At 31.0% G+C, this 17,681-nt stretch overlaps 1 long non-coding RNA gene across 1 annotated transcript; it reads right to left on the reverse strand.

The window, feature by feature from the left end:
* Positions 1 to 267: 267 nt before the first annotated feature.
* On the reverse strand, positions 268 to 15,899 carry LOC140434831 (uncharacterized). The gene is made up of 4 exons (XR_011950091.1): positions 15,649 to 15,899; positions 15,043 to 15,317; positions 12,845 to 12,999; positions 268 to 7,662 (listed from the first exon to the last, which is right to left on the reverse strand). It is a non-coding gene; the product is annotated as an uncharacterized lncRNA (long non-coding RNA).
* Positions 15,900 to 17,681: the final 1,782 nt, after the last annotated feature.

Consider the following 17,681-nt stretch of genomic DNA (forward strand, 5'->3'; position numbering starts at 1 on the left):
CAAAATATTGATTCAATCCTGCATTTACTCACTATACTCCTATTACAGGTCAAATGTTTATATACAGCAAACGATGCACCATATACCTGTATACCTAATTATTTTTCTCTTTCTGCTCTCTCTTACCTATAGCATTACATATGTAATGATTGTGCAGATTGACTCCCATATAAATTTGTAACGACGAACGCGTGTATAAAAGTATAACTTCTACCGGCAGTCACACTGGACTGCCACACCAGTGTTTTAAAATAAGGACAGAAATTATTTACGAAGGACCAAATTCCGTAAGTGGTTTTCAGCCTGTATGTGCTTTTACATGTAAAAAATTACAAGAAGGTCTTGGTTTTACAATCAATTTATTACTAATAATATCAGAACAATAATACTAAAGTAAAACATAACAAAATTCATAATCTGAAAATATTGGAAGTAGATTTTACTATATAATTTACGAAGTTTAGGAGAAGTTTGTTTTTTTAAACAATATTAACAATTTTTTGCTGTAAAATTACTTTTACAATATTGCTCTTTTGATTTACTTTCATTATTTTCAAACGATGCTGAATATATGATTACATAAGACAGTCATTTTTCATTACAGTGTGGATGTATTTATACAATAAACAAAACAATGGGAACAAATATCAGCTACTTAACAATGCATTAATTACGTAATAAATACAAAACGAAAATAAATATATAATAATAACAAAAAATGAAAAATAGAGTGAAAAAACTTTCATACGGAACAGATCAAAAATACAAAATTAATAAAGAAATGTCAAATTAAATTTTTCACCTCATTTATCTACTAGTGCATGTTGATTTAACCTTACAAACTGTAACCTCTTATATAAAAAAATGTTACAAAACAAATCGTAATTAGAGTTGGTTGTGAAATACAACTTCCTTATTTGATAGATTATTCCTGACTTTACAATAAATCAAACGAATTTTAATATAATTCAACTTGTTTAAAATTTTCTTCTTCCTTTATAACATAAATCTAGAGAATATAAGGTAAGTGACCATATAGTAAGTGACCATAAAGAAAACAGAACCAAAGAAGGTGAAGCCTTACTTATCATCATCATCAGTAGCTTGACAACCCTTTCTGGGTTGTCCCATCGCTTTTCGACAGTGTCCATGTCTCTAATCCATATACAAGGACCGGTTTTATCAGGGTCTTGTATATTTTGCATTTGGTTTTTCATGTGATGTTGTTAGATCTTAGATCTTTAATTAGTCCATTATATGTTTTATTAGCGATATGTATTCTTCTCTTAACTTCTGCACTGACATTGTTATTTGCGGTAACTAGTGAACCTAGATATGTAAAATTTTTCACGCATTCGATGTTATAGTCTCCTATTGTCAAATTCTGTAGGTTTCTTTGGCATGTCGATTTACTGGCCTTCATGTATTTGGTTTTTATTTCATTAATGTTTAGGCCACTGTTTTGTGCCGCTCTTTCTATCGCATTAAATGCTTCTAGCATATCTCTTTCGCTTCTAGCTATTCTTTTTCTATGTGTTCTATTTTCTTTCTGTAGTGTATTTTCTTCTCTTCCCTCCTTAGCATTCTATATTCCTCCTCTGCCTTTCGTGTTCTATGTCGTTGTTGCAGTCGTTGATATGCATTATTTTTCCTCTCTGTTATGTTACCACACTCTTCATCGAACCACTATCCTTCAGTTGATTTGGGCTTTTTTTGAAAACCCAGGGTCTCTTTGGCCGCGTCTTGTATGATGTTTTTACACGCTTCCCATTCTCTATATAATTCAACTTGTTTAAAATTTTCTTCTTCCTTTATAACACAAATCTAGAGAATATAAGGTAAGTGACCATATAGTAAGTGACCAGAAAGAAAACAGAACCAAAGAAGGTGAAGCCTTACTTATACACCAAAGCAATTAAAATCACATTAAAGTACATCATCGAAGTATATAACCCAAAAAATTACAAGCCCTAAATAACAAGCAAAACGTTTCATAACGAAATAAAACGGTAATAGATCAGATTAGAGGGAAGATGATAATATTGGGGGATTTTAACACCAGAATATGCAATCAAGTAATATTCGGAATCCAACAAAATATAACGAGAATGTTAAAATCGAAAATGGAGAGCTTATGATAAACTTGTACACGAATAACGAACTTAAAATAAACAACACATTTTTTGTCCACAAAGACCAACACAAATATACATTTAATAACACACGTGCACAAAGATATATGATAGATTATGTTATAACCAAAGAGATATAATATATAACCAACATACATCGAAAATAATCGACGTAAGATGCCTCAACTCAGCAGATCTAGGTAGCGAACATAACGAAGTATTACATATGTAAAATAGGAATCATCATAAAATACTTTACACCGAACAGATCGCCGCCACCACAAATAAAAATCAGAGTCGAAGGACTAAAGACATAATCCACCAAATGCTTATACAGAAAAAAGATTGCTGGGAAGGAAATATTAGAAAACAATAACATCGAAGAAATCTGGGAAAAAGCCAAAAATAACACTGGCAGAGGAGCAATATGGAGCATAATCAGAGGACAAAGAAAAGAGATAAACGAACTAAGAAAAACGAACTATATTCGAAGGAAAGGATAAACAGACTACTTTATTACAGAAATTAAAAAATAGGAAATCACCAGAAAAGGATGGAGTACCAGATTAGGACCAACTCCTAAAGTATGGAGGACCAGATCTGACCAAACAACTAATAAAACTAATCCAAAAAATAATAGAACAAAATAAAATACCACAAGAATGGAGATCAAGCATCCTAATATCTCTTTTCAAAATGGGAGACAAATTGGACCTGGGAAATTATACAGGAATTACTTTAATATACACAACATTAAAATTAACAATATTAAAATATCCACTACATGTTACGAAAAATAGATGAAGAATATACTAAGTGGAGCTTATCAATTAATCCATCAAAAACAGAGTACGTAGTAGTGGGAGGTGAAGGAAAGCACTTAGAACTAGGAAGCAAACAAATTCAAAATACTGATACCTATAAATATCTCGGTGTAAACATTACAAACAATGGTCGGAATACAAAAGAAATAGCTACTAGAATTGGTCAAGGAAATTCAGCAATACGTCAACTGAATAGTATACTTTGGAACAACCACATCACCCGAAACACAAAAATTAGGATATACAAAAGTATCATAGAAAGCATTGCTACATATGGTTCAGAGCTTTGGGTAATAAATAAAAATGACGCATCCAAAATAAAAGCAATGGAAATGAATTATTGGAGAAGACGTTGCCAACTCACTAGAAGAGATAGAATGAGGAATACTGAAATCAGAGAGCGTATGGGCATAGACATTGACGTCCTGGAAACTATAGAATGTAAAAGGCTGAAATGGTATGGCCATGTAGAAAGGATGGATGATCAACGATGGCCAAAGAGAATGTTACAGTGGATCCCCACCAACCGCAGGAAAAAGGGAAGACCAAGAAGATCGTGAGACAAGAAGTAAAAGGTGCAATTAAAGATAGGGGTCTACAAGTAGATGACTGGAACGATCGCAAGCGTTGGAAGTTAGGTTGCGAGAAACGGCGGCAGCTGTAATAAACTCGTTATATATATATATATATATATATATATATATATATATATATATATATATATATATATATATATAAAATTAACAACCAAAGTGATAACAAATAAACTAGAAGATACCTCTAATATTAATCAAAACAATCAAAAATATCTACCAAAACAACACAATAAAAGTAAAAATAAAAGAAGAACTAACTGACACACTTGAAGCTGGTAATGAAATAATACAGGAAAATTCGCTGAGTCCTCTATTGTTCAACTTTACTTTCTCAAAGTAAAGATTATTTACAACATACTCTGCACCAATTTAATATAACTGCCAGAAAATTTAACATGATAATTTTTCGAAAAAAGATAAAACGCATGGGTATAACAGTAAATTTACTAAAATGTAAATTGAAGCTGGAAGGTCAGATAATAGAACAAGTGATGGAGTTTAAATCACACCATCTAGCTAAGGGACGCTCGAAATAAAAGTGGATGATCAAGTAAATAGAGCAGAGCCGCAGATTGCTGAATAAAACAATATGGAAACATGATCTGACACATAGAGGACAAAAGAAAAAACGTCAGAAACAGCAGAGATGAAAACTCTCAGAAAAATTGATGGTAAGATACTATGGAACAAAGCTAGAAGTACAGATATATAACGTAGATGCAAGGTGGAGAACATCAAGGACTAAAGAAGAAATAGAAGAGTACAATGGATTGACCATATAAGCTGAATAATCACAAATAGAGTAGTAAAGACGGTGAGAGACGATTTCCCAATAGTAACACATAAAAAAAGAAGAAGTAGAAGACATCACTATTTTTAAAGTAATTATAAAGAGGATGTTGCACTTAACATTACAAAAAACAAAATATTTTTTCAGACGCATCTAAAATTTCAATATTGATTCAGACAAACAGATAGATAGATGATAGATAGAAGTCACGTCCTTTATAATGTCTTCTACAGTTGCAGACGAAACGTCAGGAACAAATACAAGCTACCAATCCTGATACCCATGTATCTTTACATGGGAAAAGTAATTTAGATAATTTACTGTGACAAATTATGGTAGATAAATGAGACAGAAATATTGTTAAACATTTTTTTTTCTATTTTGTATTTATATTAAAAATAAATAAGTTTAAGTTCCTAAATATCTCAGTTACGTTCCTAAATATCTCAGTTTCATCAGCAGATTTGAGATGCCATAAATAAAAAAAAATCACCAAACAATAAATACTGATCAGAGCATATATTTCCACATTCATAATTAGATTCAGGAAATCGTCTTCAGAATTTTTAATGTGTGGCTTTGAAATGCATTGTTCAAACATATCATTTAGGTACCGAAGACACTCAATGGTTAAACTAACATAAAAGTTTAAGCGTATTAACTATTAAGTATGAAAGCACTAAAAATTGTGTGACAATTATCTTACGTCTGATACCAACATCCTATACAATTATATAAAAAAATGCCTTCACGCGGCAGCCCAAGAAGCTCTCAGTAAGATAGGTCAAATTCCGTACAATAGAAAAAATAACAAAACGTGGACTCACAACTCGAAAATCAGCGATACATAAAACCAGAAGCATATAAACAGTGGTTGATCACAAGAAGTCTAACTGATATATCAACGTATCAGGGAGAACAGGGATCTTATAAACAAATGATAAAGACAACAAAAATGAAATTTGGGATCAAAAATGCTATATTAGACGACCAACATCTAGGCAAGCATGGCAGTTATACAATTATTGCGGATATATACTTCAAACAAAACCAACATACCGCCCAATTCAATAAACACGTGCAAGATATATTACTTAAAGGAACTCCTAGGAGAAAAAGAAAAGTATTCTAAATTTCCCCCTATATGTGTTCAGGTTCAATGAGAATACATTAATGTGAAATTAAAAAATCCAAAAAAAGGCACTAAAATGAAAAACAATAAGGCGTTAGGACCTGAATGTATAATAGCAGAACTACCAAAGAATAAAACATCCAACTTGACATTATATCTGAAAGATCTATTTAAGAGTTATATAAACCAAGAATAAATCGCAAGGAGTTAAAAAGAAGCTTGGACTAGGACCATTTACAAAATATGCCCAAAAGACTGTTGTGGAGACTGTAGATGTATCTTAGTGAGCAGAATTTTAGTCGGATGTAGAGAAAAATCTTTAAAATCTTCAGAAAAATCAAAAACATATCAGAAAACCAAATGCCAAAAATCCGTAAGTTAAGGGGGCAGCTGCTGTACTAAAAACTAAATGGTCGCACGTTACGCGACCGCTAGCGATGCTCTTGGGATACTAAGTGAAATCCCATTGAATATGATCCTTGTTCCTGTATGCAGCTCTGGCTCTACAAGACTCGATCGACGGTCCCCAGCTACTCGTGAGAGTAAATATGAATACTCACCAACATGCAAGTTAATGTTCGGTCATTATCTAAAAAGGAAAGATTCGAAGAAATGAAGAAAGAAGTCTCTAACGTGAATTGGGATTTTGTGGGTATTAGTGAAGTAAGAAAAAAGGCCTTCTTCTTCTTTGAGTGCCTCTCCTATCGGAGATTGGATATCATTAGGGCGATTCTAATTTTATTTACTGCTGTTTTGAATAATTCGTTAGTGGTACAGCCAAACCACTATTATATTTCTCATGCAGGACATTCTTCTACGGCCTGGATTTCTGCGTCCTTGGATTTTTCCTTCATTATATTTTGTAGGAATGTGTACTTTTGTCCTCTCTTCAGGTGCCCGAAGTATAAGAAAAAAGGTAGAGAGTTTTATTAATCACACTCCTATCAGGCCATTTATGGTACTACAAAGGAGAAGAGAAATCGACAGTCAGAAGCGTCGGTTTCTTTATTCACATAAGATCATTCAAGTGTACGCCCATACTACACTTCTTAATGTGGGATGTCAAAATAGGCTCCAAGGAAGACCCTCTAAAATAATATTGGGAAATTTTGGAAGCGAAATGATAAAAGCAAGCTGTTAGTTTTCCTTTTGAAAAACAATCTATATCAAATGAACAGCTTTTTTAAAAAGAACAAACACAGAAGGTGGACATTGGAAAGCCCTAATGGAAACAAAAGAAACGAAATCAACGGTTTTTTAACAAACAAAATGGAATTATTTAAAGACGTAAATAAGTTTAGTACAAGCAGTGATCACAGATTATTAAGGGTTAAAAATAACGATAACGTCCGAAAAAGAAAGGCTCAAAATAATAAATAAGAAACAAACATTGGTTGAAAATAAATTATAAAATTGTATATATGTAAACTGTGAAATAAACCCTTTATTACTAAGGTTTTGACAAAAACCGAACGTGTATAACTTTATAATAAACACATTTTATTTAAAATTTATTCCTACTAACCATTTATCTTTGAATAATCTCATTATCGGCTCTCTACTCCTAATATTATTCCATGTCACTTCTGAAGACGATACACATAATTTTATCAAACCTAGTACAAAATTTTACCTATTCGCTAAAAAACCACACTTATTAAATACGGAAGAGAATTTAGTGATATAAGAACTAATGATTTTTAATGTTTACATAATTTCTTTAATTATTCGCCTGAGTTTTGACAATATTTCCTTTTTTAGTTAAGATAAGTTATGTTCTTGATATTAAATTATGTTATTATATTATATATAGTTATGTTATATATAGATATAATATAGTTATATTATTTGGTCTGACTAAAATAACGTATTTTAAACATTAACATCTTGTATAATATTTTTATATATATCTTCTTGTTTAAAAATATAATAAAACTTATTGGAGGAATAATTTTATAGACAGGCAATAATAAGTAATAAATAAAAATAGTTGAAATAATACTCATTTACACTAATTTACACTGGACCGGTACATTTCGGATTCAAATATGTTACTCTTGCATAATTATACTGCACAGCTATTGTCAAATTGGATTCTCTGATAAAAATTCTCCATCTCACTGATGCATTCCAAAGCATAATTTTGGTGAACTAGGAGCAGTGATGAGTGTCGTATATGTGGAAAAGGCTAAAAATTAAATGATATATTATGCAGGGTTGGTTACTCAAAATAACCCGCCTTAATATTAGGCAGTATTTATTGCATTTTATGAAAAGGATTTTTTTATTGTATATTGGCTTTGGCATAGCCAATTAGCCAGGTGTAAAGGTTGAAACAGGTAAATTTTTTACTCCAAGGGGGACTTCCTTTAACGACATAATTTTGTTAATCTAAACTGTTCTAATCTGTTTTTTTGTCAACCGTATCCCCTCCAGCACGATTAACCTTTAATTTTAAATAGAGAATGTATCATATATGCCACATGATTAGATATGTATTTATATTTTTTCATATTAGCTCTGTTTTTGCTAAAAAGTATAAATTTATTAAAAGTGTAACACCTATTATAACTAAACGTATTATTTGAACTGTTTCTGGTAGCATTTAACAACGATATTAATAACTATTTTTAAAATTCGTTTGAACCAGTGTATTCTATTGCAGAAACCGTTGAAATTATTTCCATATTTAATTTAATTTTATAAAATGGACAGAGTGCAAGAAGAATAGTGAAATTATTTATTTATTCTCAAGATAAGCATCTTCATCACTTATACGTATTAAAACTAATTAAAATTTTTAATGAAATTAAATCAGTGCCTGTAATGGAATGAAGCGTGAAAAACGTTGGAAACCAACTTTAAGTACTAAAAAATAGCTCAAGAATCCGTTTTTTTTACGAACTACTGCCTGCAGAGTACTAAAACATTATAAATTTAATCCTCACAAGATACACTTTGTACAAGAAATAAATGAAGATAATCCATACAGGCGACTACAGTTTGATGAGATTTTAACAATTTTTCTAAATAGTACTATAAATCGACGGCTGCGTTCAGAAATTAAATATTAAGCAAGGAATATAGCTTAGACTCCTCCTCATTCCTTGAGCCCTTGTCAGGGCGTGATGCACTCTAAATATTATTAGCTTGCTGTCTTCATTGGCTGCGATCCTTTGCCATATTGACTACTTCATATATATATTTAATTTATAATATTATATTTTAATTTATAATATTAATATAAATATTAATATATTAATATTTACTTAAGTTATTAATTAATTAATAACTTTGAACTTCCTCAAGGTTACATTTTAGTGAGTTTTGATGTTGTATCTCTTTTCACTAATTTACCTTTTTCTAGTGTCATGACTTCCTTAAGAAATCATTGGAATTCTATCCAACCTAACTGTCCTGTTCCCTGGGATATATTTACAGAACTGTTGCAATTAGTATTTGACACTAATTTTTTGGTCTTTGATGACAAATATTATCTTCAAATTTTTGGGACACCTATGGGTTCCTCAATCTCTCCCATCCTAGTTAATTTTGTACTGGATGATTTAGTATCTGACCGTTGGGGTCTTTTAGATTTCCAAATCTCCAAATGGCTATGCTCCTAGATTTTACTGTCTCCCCAAAATTTACAAACCACAACCAAGTATGCGACCCATATTATCATCAATAAAATACTCCAAACACGAATATAGCTTAATTTCTAACGAACATTCTTTCACAAGCATACAATTTTAATACTGACTTCAACATAACAGATTCTTTCACATTGTTCACAAATCTTCCATTTTCCAGTGTATTAATTTCTCTCCGTAACCATTAAAATCAGATCCAACCCTACAGTCCGATATCTTGCGAAACATTTTCCGAATTATTCAAATTGATTTTTGACACCAATTATTTAATTTTCAATGACAAATACTATCGTAAAACTTTTGGAACTCCTATGGGATCCACGATTTTTCCTATTCTAGTCAACTTTGTACTAGATGATCTTATTAATGAGAGTATCAAGAAGTTAGGCCCAAGCCCCAAGGAAACAGAACAAGAGGAAGGCCCCGTAAAAGATGGATAGACGACGTAGAGAGAGATCTTAAAACCATGAACATCAGGCAGTGGCGAAGGAAAGTATCCGACAGGGCAGAATGGAAGAACATTGTTAAGCAGGCCAAGACTCACAAAGGGTTGTAGCGCCATTAGAAGAAGAAGAAGAAGATCAAGAAGTTAGATTTCCAGGTTCCCTTTGTCAAATGGTACGTCGACGATTTGATTTTAGAAACCCCGCCGGACAAGACGGTGGAAACCTTATCAGTTTTTATCTGTCTTGATCCTCACCTACAATTTACATGTGAATTTTTAGTTATGCGAATTATTCGCACACCTGATAACATATTAGTCACTACCTGGTACAGAAAAGAAATGACTAGCAACCGTTTCTTAAATTACCATTCGACACACCCAGTCAGATATAAACTCAACCTGGTACAAGCCCTCAGCCTTAGAGTCACATGTTAACACACTTGCTTTACAAAGAAGAATCTCTCAATCTACTGAAGTCCATTCCCATAGATAACTCCTATCCGTCATCCATCATTAATAAATTTTTATATTCCAAAAGCTAGGGGCAGTCTATTACTGAAACAACCAACGGGCTAACAGTAGCGTCCATTTCTAACAAAATACAGATGAATAAGTCTCCTCTCACTCCTGAACAAACCACAAAATATGCTTCGCTCCCGTGCTTCCCACAAATCACTAACAGGCTTAACAAACTTTTTAAAAACTTACCTGTTAGAATAGCTTTAAAAAACACCAGAACCTTAGGGAAGTTATTTTCGAAGACAAAAACTCGATTGGCCCCTCTAGAACAAACTAATGTCGTCTATCATACACCCTGTGTAGAGTGCAACTCCTGCTACATTGGCCAGACCAGCCACTTTCTACAAGGTCGACTAACGTCCCACTAAAGCGGCATTAGGATTTCCAAACCATCTTGTGCCCTTGCACAACATTCCATTCCAACTAAACACAGTATCGATTTCGCGAATACCAAAATACTGTGCAAACAACAAAATTATCACAAGCGATCCATCCTTGAAATGTGCCAAATTCTAAAACATCCAGCATCCGTAAATAAAAGAAACGACATTGACAACTTGAGCCAGATATATCACTCTCTCATCATACAGAACAAATAATAAAAAAAATTATTCAAAAGGTCGGTCTCTTTTCGTTTACAAATTCTCTCGATAATCGTACCTCCCTGCATTCCAAATAAACACATGTACGAAAACAAGCCAAATGTGAAATTATGACATCCTTCAACGGATAGAAAACAATCGAAAAGATTAGTATGTTTTGACCCTTGAAACCTGAAAGAGCTTGAACTAATATTCAAATGAAGCCATCGGTCAAAACTAAATAAACAATAGTGCTCTTTTACAGTTTTTCTTGTGTTTTTTGTTTCTTTTTTCTCGTTTAGTTAGTAAGTTTTAATGTTAAGTTATCGTAGAGTTTTTATAACATCTAAAGAAACCTACAAATTGTTTTTGTAAGTATGAACCCTGTTCGTTGTTTACTTATATTCTAAGATCTTTTCCATTTGTAGTGAACTGATGATGCTTTTAAAAATAAAAGCGAAACGTACATATTCAAATAAATCAATGAAGTAGTTGACAACTTTTTCATTTGCCAATTATTGACCGATCAAACCTCTGCTATTCAACTAAATGAAACCAAAAAAACGTAATATGCATGAAAGTTAGATCAATTTAATGCTTTTTGATAAAAATATTTTTATTTTTTTTTGCGTTTAATCAATAGGCGAATAATTGCATATGTCCAAAACATGGAAACTCTAAGTTGATTCCGTAAACTTCCAACGGTTAGCTTTGTGATTTGTTTATTGTAAGTGCAGAAGCCAAAAGCACGGGAAATTGTTAACGTTTAAATTCAAATAGTACGTTCGATGAAATCATCAGTATACGTTGGTTTAAGACATTCTCTACTTTGTATTTTTCCTTGCTGATCGTTGTCCCAATAACATTATATATAAGACTTTTCACAGTCAGTCTCATTTCATTGCACAGTCGAGGTTAATTAATGTTACGCAGCACAATGACAACTGAACCTACTTTAAATTGTAAATTGTTGAGTAGGTGTCCAGACAATTCAGATGAATTTAAAAACTCTTTAGAATATTTGACTACGTTATGCTGATTTATAACTGTATCAACTGATTTGAATGAAAACAACTTTCCTGGAAAAAATTTTCTGAGTAGTATAAAAATATAAATATAAAATTTCATAAAAATGGGTCAAGCCGTTTCGAAGGAATGTGGCAACTAACTTCGTAATACTAATAACTCTGTCACACTAATTTCGCTATTAAAAAAAAGGGTTGGTCAGAGAAAGGTGAAAGTTCAGGGTTAAGTCTGTATTTATTTTTTAATTCCACATCATAAAAACATAAAAATAAAATATTTTGTCTAAAAAGTAAAACAAAAATGTTTAGGTTGAACCACTATCACTTAGAGGTATGAAAAATAGATAAAAACGAAAACAAAAATTCTCAGACATACAGAATTCACATGTAAAATTTCATCAAAATCGGTCCTGCCGTTCACCCATCCAAGTATTTACTGCGCCAGACAATGCCTAATTTGGGTAATATAACGAAAACTGGTATACTCTTTGTGCTCTGGCTATTGCCCAATCTATAAATACTGATATTTATTTTGTTCATCCAAGTGTCCTTTATTAGTCATAGTATGGCTTCATCTATTAGTTATATTGCCATTTAAAATAAGAGAAAAACTGTTTTTGAAGTCTTTTCGTACAATTTTTTAAAAATTATCTTTTATCCTGATAATAACAAACACAACAAAAAAAGAATTATCTAAATTGGTACAGTTCGTAGACGTGAAGTTAAAGATCACTTTATCTTTAAATGAAATACAACTGTAAAGGTAAAGTCGTGTAAAAAAATTTATATAAGAGTATAATGTAACTGTTTGTATGGGAAATAAATCCCTCCCTTCTACTATTTCCTCACCTATTAGACCTTAGTACATGGATCAAAATGAACCAAAATTGTAGAGGTAAAGTCGTATAAAACATTTTGAATTTACAATTTAAAAAAATAAGGGTCGTTCATCGATATAAAAAATATGCTATCTCCTAAGTTGGACCAACAAATGCACTTTCACGACATTTTATTGTAATCGGATTAGTGGTTTTTAAATATTAGCTTGAAAAAACACCGTGAAACAAGATTTTTATATATAAAGACATCTGTGTATTTTAGAACCAGGAACCGAAGAAATGTTAAAAAAAATTCAAATAATAATTACCATATTGAGTATGTTATATAATTCGTATTGTTCGGTATGTTCCTCTAATGATCAATATTTCTTCTAATGGCATAGTAGCATATAAGAACGGCAACAGCGATAATACAAATTATTATCGCTGTATCTTTGACATCAAAAGTAAAGCCTTCCATGGTCTAAAATAAAATAAATAAAATTGAACATAAATACTGAATATTATGAATTGAAAGTGTATATATATATATATATAATAATAATAATAATAATAGAGTTTATTTATAACAAAAATTCGTTACAATATAAATTTACATATTTTATACAATAAATAAACCCAGTTTCTCACAGAAGTTGTTCGTCACATGGACTACAACTTGTACGTGAGGGTTGAATTTTTTTTTTTTGACGTGACAACGTCTTAAATTAGGTTGTGGCTCGGAGTCATTCATGAAAAAGTGTAACGCCCGCTCACGTCTGTTACAGTGAGTCACCGAACGAGAGAGAGGCCCGCCGGACCGGCGAATGCCTTGCGTCTCTCTCCCACTCAAACATGATCGGTCGGTTGCGCGCGCAACACTAGAGAATTAGGCGCGTTGAATCGGTGCGTGCTTCCGTGCTTGTGTCTCTGTCTTTCTCGAGCGTTCTTGGCGTTCAAGACACATTACAGCAGAAACACTTCCTTTCATTTCATATTTCTCCTATCATCGTCCTATCCTCACAAATAGAAATTAGTTAAGTTTAAGTTTACATGTACAATGTTTAGTAAACAAAATATATTTCTATAGCTAAAATTTGTGCAATTCTTATTTTCATTCAATTCCTTGTTCCTATTGTGCAATTTAATAATATTCATATCAATAAATATTCTACCGAGAAAAAGACGTTGTCACGTAAAATCTTCGCCCGTAAAACCGACTTTACAGGCAACCGATTTTTTTTTTTTTTTTTAACATATTCGCACAAATACAATTATAATATTTTTAAAGTAATAACATACAAACTGTTGACAAATAACAAATAGTAAAACATAATATTTAATTTATATATATATATATATATATATATATATATATTATATATATATAATATATATATATATATATATATATATATATATATATATATATATATATGCATATATATATATATATATATATATATATATATATATATATATATATATATATATATATATATATATATATATATATATATATATATATATATAAAGTATTCAACTAGTGAATTCAGAGGTTTAATCGGTCATTCAGGTTGGCAAATAAAAAAAAGAAGTCAACTACTTCATAGTTTATCGAAGACGTTTCGCTTTATATTTCTAAAGTTTCATCAGTTCTAACTCAATATGTAGTATATTATCGATTATTATATCTACTGTAAACTTTACTCATTATTTAAAACTAACTTAACAAAAAAAAAACAAAAAACACACAAACTCTGAGAAAAATAATGTTCATATTCGTAGATACGAAGATTTAAAAAATTTTAAACGGACATTTGGCTTCATTAAGATGGTTCTCCACTGAAGGCAAACAAAGCGAGCATCCACTGAAGCAAACAAAGCGATTCATAATTTTGAGAGACATTGTTTCCCAAAAATCTCTAAGACGCATTCCGTTGTTATTGGTTATTTATTCCCCATATCTTCCTACGACTCTGTTATTTTCTTCTCTCCTACTCTGCCTTTTAAATCTCCTAGTATACAGATTTCACAGTTTTTATCATCTTCATTTGGGGAATACACTCCGACAATTACGATAATGTAATCGTCAATGTACAGAAGAAAAAGAAGTAATTAAGAATTAATGATTCAAACTATTAAAAATGTGACGACAGATATGAGACATGTAAATGTATGGATTCTTATGTCAGTAAATTAAAGTCTTCCTCCAGTTATTATATATTTAATGTATTTAATGGATGAACTACATTAATTGGCCGCAGTAGCTCTCTCAGATATGCTGATATCAGACAGGAGTTAATAAATTATTTCTAATACGAATCATAGATGAAAATGGCAAAGAAATTAGACTAAAAGTAAAAACCATCGGAATCCAAATTTAAACATGGCGGAATATATTGCAAGGGAAGAATATTTTCTTATTTAAGCAAACAATTATGTTAGGTCAAAATAAAAACATTTATTAATGTTTAAATAAATAAAAAGAAAAAAGATTTATTGTATTATTCCATTAAATTATTACCTTTATTGATGAATTTCCTTTATTTTAGCTCACCAGTAAAATTTATTAGGCTATTAAATCTAGGTAAAAAAGTTCTGGTATCACCTTAACAATTTCTTCTTTTTTTTTGACATTGACGTTTTTCTTCTTCTTTTTCCGGATTCCTGATGACTTTTCTGATAGCAACAGTAATCTTTAATTTCTGACCTGTGACAACCAGTCTGACAACGTGTCGTTGGGATATTGCCAATATCATAATTTTTATTTTACCTGAATCATATGTCTGTTCTGAAACTCTAAAAATAAATTCATATATTTATTAGGTCCATTACACATCATAAAATTAAGATTCTTTATATAAATAGTACAGGTTCATATGACGTGACAAAAGATGTATCTAAATCATTATTAATTGTAGACAACACTAATACTAATTTGGAAAGATATAGAGAGTTACAATAAAAAATAGAAATGAACATATTTTAAACAAATAAAAAAATTTGCTGTCAAGTAAAATTTGATGAAATAAGGCGTGGAAGATGTTAATGAAAAACTGTAAATAAAGCGTAGCGTATTTAAACTGTAATTTAAATCTATAATACTTAATCTTCATTTAGTAGGACTTACCTGGCAGTTTTTATTCTTTTTTATTTAGTTTTTGCTGTTGCAGACTTTGATGTTGCAGCATGACACTTTATAGTTCCCCACATATCATTTAAGTACACTTCACGTTTTAATATATTTAACAAATATTTACATAATTACTCTTTGCTTGGTTTCACATTGGAATTTTTAATTTTCCGATTTCAAACTTGTTACATATCTAATAAAACACGTATTTATTAGTTTGTTTTTTTATAATATTCCTTTAAACTCATCTGTAGATTTTTGTACACTCTAGTTATATTTACTAAGAATTTCTCAAAATAACTGTAAAACATTTACCAATTTCTATGGGTTTTCGATACAATTACTATCTAAAACCGATATGTTATCTCTTATTTATATTATAGAGTAAAATGCATACAAATTATAGGAAATGTAACTAGACATACAACAATATTATTAAAACTAACTGATAATAACTGCGAGGTTAAAATGCATAAAATGATACTTTGAAATCATACCTATTTTGAAAATTTTAAGTTAAAAAAAATCAAGTCCTCACAATACAACTAGTCACAAAAATATACTCCAGTGCTCAGAGACGAAAATGCCACTGAACCTCTAAAAATCATACGAACAAGCTGAATTTTGTGTAGAATATTAATAATTCTCGCAAAAACGCAAAAATCGTTTTATTAACGATCTGTACGTCGTAGAAAAAAAATGTTTTTTATAAAAAATGTAGTTGAGATAATTCTAAACAAATGATTTTTATTATTTATTATTATTTTTTTTATTATGTCTATTTTTTAAGCACTTTTGTGCAGAATGAAGATTCTCTCAAAAACAACGCTTAAAGCGACCATCAGTCACGCGCGAGAAAACAGTGTTCAATAAAATTAGTATTAACTCGGTTATAAAAATTAGGTTTTAAAAAAACTCAGGTTTTATAAACGTGATGCGAGGTTTTACATTTTTTATGATTCTCATAAGATCAATCCAATCTATCCCTTTCATTGACTGTCCACTATAAAGTTTCGATTACTAGAGCAAACCTACAAAACCCATATAATTCAGTAAATTTGTACTGTAAAGTGATACTAGTAGGAAAGTTTTGGGGAAGTTCTGATTTTTTTATTCCATATGTGTTTTGGGGTGCTAAATCTGAATCTGAGGTCGCGGACAAAATTTCGTTACGCAACATTTAAAAAACCAGAAGAAAGCGGTTTTTTTTTTTGCTTTTTTCCGGTTTTTTGCTTAAAACTCGAAAACTGTCAACTTTTAGTAAATGGTCTGTTTACAGAAATTAAAGTACTTAAAGTTCTGTACAAATGTCACTATTTTGGTTATTGTACAGACGAACCGTTCGGTCTCAAGTGCAAGTTGAAAATTGGCAATTTGTACCGGTGTGACTGCAAAACCCACTTTTTAGATTTGTATTGAAAGGTTTTCATTTAATTTCCCCTAGTATTTAAGTTAATTAAAATAAAGACCGAGTCACACGGATAATTTACGTTTTGACTCAAATATTATAGCTAGAATGCAAAAAATCAAAATAACTCAGTTAAAAAGCAGTTAAAGCCGCTTTACATTCCAAACGGCAACAATGTGCTAAACCGTTGTATGTGACATTGGTGGGGGAAGATATCGACCTACTGGTCATTTTGATTGGCCTTTGTAGCCCTGATATGAAAAATGTATTTTTTTTGAAGCCAGGAAAAGGAAAGGAAAGCCTCTACAACCCTCATCTGGCTGCTGAGAAAATCCTATTGAATCATATTTTATTCCTGCATGCGATGAGTGGCTGTGATACTACTTCTGCATTGTTTAATCAAGGGAAACTGAAATTTCTTAAAGTCCTGCAGAAGAACAAAGATTTGCAATCGGTAATTGAAGCTTTCAAAGACCCTAATTCAAGTCAAGATGAGATTGCCATAGCAGGAAACATGTTTCTCACGGCTCTATATGAAAAAAAAACAAAACTAAACGATTTAAGATATAAACAATACGTATCTTCATCATTAAAAAATAAGACCAACATTTCTTCATTGCCC

This window comes from Diabrotica undecimpunctata, chromosome 2 (assembly GCF_040954645.1).
Source record: "Diabrotica undecimpunctata isolate CICGRU chromosome 2, icDiaUnde3, whole genome shotgun sequence".
Taxonomy (NCBI): domain Eukaryota; kingdom Metazoa; phylum Arthropoda; class Insecta; order Coleoptera; family Chrysomelidae; genus Diabrotica; species Diabrotica undecimpunctata.